This window comes from Zingiber officinale, chromosome 8A (assembly GCF_018446385.1).
Source record: "Zingiber officinale cultivar Zhangliang chromosome 8A, Zo_v1.1, whole genome shotgun sequence".
NCBI classification, from domain to species: domain Eukaryota; kingdom Viridiplantae; phylum Streptophyta; class Magnoliopsida; order Zingiberales; family Zingiberaceae; genus Zingiber; species Zingiber officinale.
The window spans coordinates 25,538,398-25,548,029 of record NC_056000.1 but is presented as its reverse complement, the minus strand read 5'-3'; positions in this window follow the sequence as shown (position 1 = coordinate 25,548,029).

The following is a 9,632-nucleotide window of genomic DNA, read 5'->3' as shown; positions in this document are numbered from 1 at the left end:
CTGTCGGGTGATGGAGGACGCGTGACACCCTCCCATGGACAGGAAGAAAGTTCCATTCGCAGATGACCGCAGACCATTGGAATATTTCTTGACATACATCAATTATTCTCTGACAGGCAGTTACGATTCCCTGACCTTGTTGTCGTTCAGCTCCTTCTATCTTGCCTGGGTTTGACTAGGGGCAGCTCGGGATGATCTGTCAGGTATAACACCTAGTTTGAGTTTTGACGAGAGGGGCGAACTGTGACGAGAGCCTCATCTTCCCTTTTGGATTGCCCAAGAGCCGACTGGGAGTCGGCCTACCGAGAATACTAGGTCTAGATATGTAACCCGAGCTAAGAAACCCCGACCAGTCAGGTCAGGTTAGGCATTACCCCCACTCACACCCCATGTCTCAGATCTGGGATCCTGACTGTAAGCACCCAACCGGGAATCATGCGGTTGATGACATTAGGCAGTCCCACTTTTTCTTTCTTTAATTGCTGACTGCCATGCCCTCCTGACTGTTGACTGTCATGTCCCCTTGACTTCTGACTGACACGCTTCCTTGACTTTTGACTGACATATTACCTTGACTTTTGACTATCATATCCCCTTGACTTCTGACTGCCTGGCCTTATCGGACCCTACCATTATGCATCGTATCACAAGCCTTCCCTCCAAGTCTAGTCGAAGGAAGCTAAGGTCCAACTGACTAGACCCAAACCCTGATTTCATTTTTTTGTCATTACTCAATAAACCTATGAGGAAAGGCCACTTTAACTTCTGCATAAGTTGCCTTCTCTTTCCCCTCTTCTTTAAAAGGAGGTTGATCACCATCCCTAGAGTCGTACTTTCTTTCTACTGACGTCCCATAATCATGGATTTGAATTCCGAGTTGAATGAACCGTAGTGTCTCCGTCAACAATTGGATCAGATGAGTGAAGGCTCTGCTTGCTGATAACCCACTTCGGAGCAAGAGTGTAGAAAGCTGACCCATGAGTTGTTAAGTGCGAGAGTATGGTCGCTTATAACTTGCACTGGGGTGCGAGTCTGGAGGCGTGAGAGCATGTTCTCTTATAACTCGTGCCGGGATGAGAGTCTGGAGGCGTGAGAGCATGTTCCCTTATAACTAATGCTGGGGCAAGAGTCTGGAGGTGTGAGAGTATGCTCACTTATAACTCGCGCTGGGGCGAGAATATAGAATCCTGATCGGGAGGTCGTTGGTCGTGAGAGAATGCTCACTTATAACTCATGCTGGGGTGAGAGTCTGGAATCCCGACCAAGAGGTTGTTGGATCATAAGAGCATGCTCACTTATAACTCACGCTGGGACGAGAGTCTGGAAGCGTGAGAGCATGCTCACTTATAACTTGCACTGGGGCGAAAGTCTGGAGGAGTGAGAGCATGCTCACTTATAACTCGCGCTGGGGCGAGGGTCTGGAATCCCAATCAGGAGGTCGTTGGGTCATGAGAGCATGCTTACTTATAACTCACACTGGGAAGAGAGTCTGGAATCCCGACCGGGAGGTTGTTAGTCATGAGAGCATGCTCACTTATAACTCGCGCTTGGGCGAGAGTTTGAAATCCTGACCGAGAGGTCGTTGGGTCGTGAGAGCATACTCATTTATAACTCGAACTAGGGTGAGAGTCTGGAATTCCGACCGGAAGGTCGTTGGTCGTGAGAGCATGCTCACTTATAACTCGCGTTGGGCGAGAGTCTAGAATCTCAACCGGGAGGTCGTTGGGTCGTGAGAGCATGCTCACTTATAACTCGCACTGGGGCAGAGTCTGGAATCCCGACAGGGAGGTCGTAGGCCATGAGAGCTGTTAGAGTGTATACTAAAAGCCTAGCTTTTTGTAAATATTTATTTTTGAAATAAAGAATCACATTGATCAAATGTCTACATTTATATGCTAAGTGTAGTTATTCAATTAATTTATATTGTAGATAACATGGTGTGTGGTGTCACACACAGAAGATCATGTTATCAATTCCTTGTAAATTATAAACAGTAGCTCACGACTAAGATGGAAAGGAACAAACCATTGGAATAGTCGTAGTATAATTTGGTATTAGTTTATCTTAACTATAAAATAACACTAGTACACTCTGAGTGTATTGAGCAGGACCATTTAAGGTAAGTTCTTTTTATACTGACTACATAAAAGAATAATACCTTTGTTATTATGGAAGTGTGTGCTCTTAATCCTAATATAATAACAAGCACATATATCTAATATTTATTTCTTTGACTTATCAAAGGGTGCGATTTAGTTCGATAAATCAATAAGCCCGATAAGTTGGGAAATGATATTATTTATAGTGTGTGTTGTTGATTATAGAAGGAAACTGTGTCCTAGTAATTTAGGTTGATGATGTCCCCAAGAGGAGCTCATAAGGATTGTCATGTAAATCCTGCAGGTGGACTTAGTCCGACATGACGATAAGGTTGAGTGGTACTACTCTTGGAGCTTGATACTAATTAAGTGAGTTGTCAGTAATTCATTTAATTAGTGGACATTCTATATCTTAAACACAGGGAGATTAACACACTCATGACAAGAAGGAGCCCAAAATATAATTTGGGATTGGTGCGGTAGTTCAATAATAATTCTTTAGTGGTATGAATTATTATTGATGAAATTAAATTGGGTGTTCGGGGCAAACATGGGAAGCTTAATTTCATCGGGAGACCAAAGTCAATTCCTCCTCTCGGTCCCTATTGTAGCTTCTTATTTATAAACTATTATATCCATCAAATACCCATTTCCTACCCACCCTTAAGTGGTCGGCCTTAAGTGGTCGGCCAAGCAAGCTTGGAACCCAAGCTTGGGCCAACCAAGCCAAAAGGCTTGAGCCAAGTAGGGTGGCCGGCCATAGCTTGGAGCCCAGGTTTGGTGTGGCCGACCATATAAAATAAAAGGATTTTATTTTTAAAATCTTTTCTTATGTGGATACCATGGTTTTAAAAGAGAGTTAAAAATTTTAATCTGTCCTTTTATAGCTTTCTACAAAAGATTAAGTGAAAGGTTTGATATCTTTCCTTATTTGTAGTTAAAAGGCAGATTTTAATTTTTGATAAAACTTTCCTTTTTTGTAACCATCTTCATGATTTAAAAGAGAGTTTTAAAATTAAATCTTTCCTATTATAGTTTCTACAAAAGATTAAGAAAATATTTGATATATTTCCTTATTTGTAGAATGAGAGAAAGATTTTAATTTTAAAGAAAACTTTCCGTTTTGGAAATCATCCACATGTTTTAATAAGAGAGATTTTAATTTATAAAATTTCCTATTATAACCAACCATGAAGGGAAAATTAATAGAGAAATTTTTATTTTAAAATTTTCAGAAACAAATAAGGAAGTTTTAATTTTGTGTTTAAAACTTGCCTTATTTGGAGCAATTGATGTGGCCGGCCATGATAAAGGATTAAAGGAAATTTTAATTAAATTTTCCTTTCATTGGCAAAGAGAATAAAGAAGTTTTTATTAAAACTTTCCTTATTTGCCAAGACCAAGGAATATAAAAGATAGGGTAGAGGCGCCTCACCTAATAACATATCATCTATTATCCTCTCTCTTTTCTTCCTTGGTGTGGCCGACCCTAATCATCCTCTCCTCTCTTCTTCTTGTGGCTGAACCATATCATCTCTTGGAGTTCTTGTGGTGGCCGGATTTTGCTTTGAGAAAGAGAGAAAGGATGCTTTGCTCTTGGAGCATGAAGGTTGGTGGTCGAAACTTGCAAGAAGGAAGTTGTCTTGGTGGTTCTTATCTCGGTAGATCGTTGCCCATACAACGTCCAAGATAAGAAGAGGAATATGATAGAAGATCAAGAGGTTATTGCTTACAAAGAAAGGTATAACTAGTAATTCTATTCCGCATCATACTAGTTTTTTTTGTATAGATTTTGAAATACCAAACACAAGAGGCATATGATTCTAGGTTTCGAATTTGTGATTCGAGTTTGTGTTCTTTTCTTTTCTTTTTCGATCTTGTGATTCGATTGTTCTTATTGGTTAAACATAGGGTTACTATAAGGAGATTGAATATTGAATTTCTTTAAAAGACTTTGTCAAGGAAGTGGTGGACGATCTCATAACCAAGAAGACCTAGTGCCTCGCCATGTTTAACTTGGAAGCCAATTTTAGAAATAAATATTTAATCAACTTTGTAACATGGGAGGACTTGGATTAATAATGTTAAGCATCGTTTGCGATCCAAGTCTAAACCTCTAAGAACAGATAAGTTAAATTTGGAATCAATAATGTTAAGTTCCACTTGCGATTCCTAATTTACTTTCTAAAGAACACAATAGGTTGTTAGGAATGATTTAGGACTTGTACAAAATTTTTGTACAGGGGAACCGGTACGATATTTTGAGTATCAACCAACAATTAGTATCAGAGCTAGGGTTTGCCTCTGTGTGTTTGGTTTTCAGTTTAATTATGCACATGTCATACATAATTTAGGCAGGATAATAGTAGGATGTGCTAACTCTGTGGTTGTAGGCTCCAACTATTATGGCTTATGGATATTGTGTGTGATTGGACCCTTGGACATGTCAAGGGTATTTTTGTGTGTGCATGATTGTATGTATTAAATAAGCAGGAGCTGTATTAGTTTTAGGATTTTACATTTTTGTTTCAATCTAGATTAAGTGTACATTTCTTTGTGGGATATAGGATCGATATATGTAAAATTCTATTTTTGTCCCGGATAGTATCCTTGCAAGGCGTGGTACTTTTTGTGGACCAGAGGCGTAACGGAAAAAGAAGCAAGATAGATACGGCGACTAGACCCGATTATCGGTCCTTAATTTAGCCCATGGGTCGTACTTCATTGTCGGTGAAGTCGTATAATGAAGTGGCCATGTGTTGAAGCTCACTAGCATCGATCTGCATGCCCTCGAATGCATTCCTGAATAGTACGTTGATAGAGCTTCTGGTATCAATGAAAACCCTGGCCACGTGACTGTTGGCTATAACGGCTCTGATTATTAGGGCATCATCATGAGGGAGCTCCAACCCCTCTAGATCTTGCGGCCCAAAATTGATTATGGGCCTGACAACTTGTTCCCGATTGTATCCTACGACATGTATCTTCAGGCGGCGTTCATGAGATTTCCGAGCCCTAGCAGAATCTTCGTCCGTGGGCCCTCCGGAGATTATGTCAATCTCTCGGATGACCGCATTTCCGCTGTTGTCCTCCTCCGGGGATTCCCCTGGCTCCTTACCCCGACCTTACTGCTGGCTTCCCTAACCTGTATTTTCTGGCAGGGATTTACCTGACTGACCTGCTATAGTAGGCTGGCTAGCCAGCAGCCTCTGAAGCTTGGGTGCGATCTTAGATGGAGGCAGGCCCAATTCAGTTGTGCGCCGAGAGTCACGGGCGAACTGGACGCAATCCCCAGTGGCATGGGTGTGAGATCGGTGGTAAGTGCAATAGCGAGGTCTCCACTGACTGGATCTTGGGGCTTGGATAACTTCTACCCTTTGGGCCATTCGAGAATCCTGTTTGGGCGGGAATCTCGGTCGGGAATCCCTGGCACACGGAAGAGGCTAAGCTGGGGATTAGGGTGGGCTCTTCTCCGGTTTGTTGGCAGGAGCAGGCTCCTTGTCCACTTTCCGCTGATCCGCCTAGGCTTCTTCTATGTTGATATAACTGACAACCTTCCCTAACATCTCATCGAAGTTCTTCATAGGCTCTAGGATGAGGGCTCGGAAGAACTCCTCTTCCACTAGACCATGGGAGAAGACACTCATCAGTATTTCAGAGGTGGTGGACGGGACATTCTGGGCTACCTGGTTGAAACGTTTGAAATAGTCTCTCAAGGGCTCGGTAGATCCTTACTTGAGGGCAAAGAGACAATGGTCTGTCTTCTGGTACTTCCTGCTACTAGCGAAATGACGCAGGAAAACAGTCTTAAAGTCATGGAAGCAGGTGATGGACCCATTCAGCAGCCTATCGAATCATTTTTGTGTCAAGCCAGACAGAGTGTTTAAGAACACTCGACACTTGATGGCGTCGCTGTATTGGTGCAGTAGCACAACATTCCAAAACTTTTGAAGATGATCCTCTGAGTCCTTGCTACCGTCATACTCTCCAATAGCTCGGAGCTTGTACCCCTTTGGTACCTTCTCCTCAAGTACCCTTAGAGAGAAGGACACTTGCTCCTCAGGTTCCCCCCGGGGCTCCTCCCTAAGGACTATGACTTTCTCTTTCTTTGAATCTCTAGGCGGGGAGCTCTCAACGATAGAGGCCTGTGGCTGCTCTTTCTTATTGTAACGGTCTGGGCCCTTATGGTAATGGTCCTGTTGGTTGCTACTCGGAAAACCTAGAGGTTCCACTGTACAAAAATTTTGTACAAAGGTAAAACCTTTTCCTAGCTACCATGTCTTCTTTTAAATTAAATTTTGGATCGCCTGCGGAACTTAACACGTTTGATCCAAAACTTAATCTATTTGTTCTTTTAGGTTTTGACTTGGATCTCCTGCGGAACTTAACATGTTTGATCCAAATCACCTAAGTTATTAATTCCATTAAATATTAATTTCCAAAATTGGTTCCCAGTACTGAAGTGGCGAGGCACATGACCTTCTTGGATATGGGAGCAACCGCCACCGACTAGACAAAACCTTTTAAGGAAAGCTAATATTTAATTTCCTAAAATAACTTTAGGTCAACCAAAAAGAACAATCAAATCACAAGGAAAAGAAAAAAAAAAGAACACTATATCGAAAACAAATTCGAAACACTAGAATCATATGCCTCTTGTATTTAGTATTATTTCCAAAAATAACTAGTATGATGCGGAAAGAAAAATTACTAGTTATACCTTTTAGAAAGACCTCTTGATCTTCTACCGTATTCCTCTTCTAACCTCGGACGTTGTGTGGGCAACGATCTTCCGAGATGAGAACCACCTAGGCACCTTCTTCCTTCTTCCTTCAAGTTTCGGCCAATCACAAGAACTTTCAAAGGATGAAGAATTTTCCACCAACCAAGCTCCAAGGGATGCATGCTTTCTCTCCTTCTTCTTCTTCCTTGATCCGGCCACATCCTCCAAGCTCTAAGAGATGATAGATTTCGGCCACAACAAGAGGAGAGAAGAGAAAGGGAAGGGCCGACCACCACACCAAGGAAAAGAGGGAGAAAAATAGAATAGAGTCCTTCCTTTGAAGCCTCCTCTACCCCCTCTTTTATAATCCTTGGTCTTGGCAAATAAGAAAAAATTAATAAAAACTTCCTTAATTCTTTTGCCATTGAAAAGGAAAATTTATTTAATTAAAAACAATTTTTCTTTTCAATTTGTAATGGCCGACCACCACATAAATTCTCCAAGCAAATAAAATTTTAAACAAAAATTAAAACTTCCTTATTTGCTTCCGGAAATTTATAAAAATTTGTCCAATAATTTTTATCCCTTCATGATTGGTTTATAAAAAGGAAATTTAATAAATTAAAATCTTTCTTTTAAACATGTGGATAAAAAGAAAGTTATCTCTATAAATTAAAAACTCTTTTAATCTACAAATAAAGAAAGATATCAAATCTTTTCTTAATCTTTTGTAGAAACTTATAAAAGAGAATATTTAATTTTAAACTCTCCTTTAAATCATGAACATGGTTAAAAAGGAAAGTTTTCTTAAAATTTAAAATCCTCCTTTAATCAACAAATAAGGAAAGATTTTCAAATTTTAAACTCTCTTTTAAACATGTAGATGATTTACAAATTAGGAAAGTTTTTACCAAAAATTAAAACCATCCTTTTAAACTACAAATAAGGAAAGAGATTAATCTCTTCTCTTAATCTTTTGTAGAAAGGAAATTTTTAATTTTTAAACTCTCTTTTAAAATCATGATATCCACATAAGAAATAATTTTAATAAAAATCCTTTTTAATATTCTAGTGGCCGGCCACCTAAGCTTGGGACCCAAGCTTTGGCTGACCACCTACATGGCTCATCCACTTGGTCTTGGCCGGCCCTAGCTTGGGTTCCAAGCTAGCTTGGCCGACCCCATTGGATGGGTAAGAAGGTGGGTATGCGGTGGGTATAAATCTCTATATACTAGAGGCTACGATAGGGACCGAGAGAAGGAATTTGTTTTGGTCTCCCGATAAAATTAAGCATCCTGTGCTCGCCCCGAACACACAACTTAATTTTATCAATAATAATTCATTCCACTAGAGAACTATTATTGAACTACCGCACCAATCCCAAATTACATTTTGGGCTCCTTCTTATCATGAGTGTGTTAGTCTCCCTGTGTTTAAGATAACAAATGTCCACTAATTAAGTAAGTTACTGACAACTCACTTAATTAATATCTAGCTCCAAGAGTAGTACCACTCAACTTCATCGTCATGTCGGACTAAGTCCACCTGCATGGTTTAACATGACAATCCTTATGAGCTCCTCTTGGGGACATTCTCAACCTAGATTACTAGGACACAGTTTCCTTCTATAATCAACAACACACACTATAAGTGATATCATTTCCCAACTTATCGGGCTTATTGATTCATCGAACTAAATCTCACCCATTGATAAATTAAAGAAATAAATATCAAATATATGTGCTTGTTATTATATTAGGATTAAGAGCACACACTTCTATAATAACTGAGGTCTTTGTTCCTTTATAAAGTCAGTATAAAAGGAACGACCTCTAATGGTCCTACTCAATACACTCTTAGTGTACTAGTGTAATTATATAGTTAAGATAAACTAACACCTAATTACACTACGACCTTCCAATGGTTTGTTCCTTTCCATCATGGTCGTGAGCTAGTGATTATAATTTATAAGGTACTGATAACATGATCTTCTATGTGTGACACCATACACCATGTTATCTACAATATAAATTAATTGAACAACTACATTTATCACAAATGTAGACATTTGACCAATGTGATTCTTATTTCTAGATAAATGTTTTATACCAAAAGCTAGGCTTTTAGTATACATTCTAACAATCTCCCACTTATACTAAAAGACTAAGCTGCCATATCTGCTGCCATACATCTAATTCCCATGCCTTTCAAAAAGCTCTTGCCTTAAGGACCTTAGGTTATCATCTGATGCAATCTAGGCGGCAACAACTTCTCCTCGTTATACAATTTCTCGTATTGGGTAGTACTTGCGCTCTATTGTGTTTACTTGCCTTATAGACTCATGGTTTCTTCGAGTTTGCTACTGCACCATTATTATTACAATAAATTGTAATAATCTTTGGACAAACTAGAAATCATATCTAAGTCTATCTTGAGGTTATTTAAGTCATTCAGCTTTTATGGCTACCTCAGAGGCTTGCCATATACTCAGCTTCTATGGTGGAGTCCAGAAAAACACCTATGCTTATCACTCTTCCATAGTTATGACTTTTCCTCCTAAAGTAAACACAAAACCCCGAGGTCGACTTATTATTGTCCCTATCCGATTGGAAGTCAAAATCCGTGCAACCTACAGGAACCAAATTAACTGCCTTGTAAGCTAGCATATAATCTCTAGTGCCTCTAAGGTACTTTTAATATATGCTTTACTGCAGTCCAATGTCCTTGTCTAGGGTTACTTTGATATCTGCTAACTATGCCCTTGGCAAAACAGATTTCTGATCTCGTGCATAGCATACATTAGGTTGTCT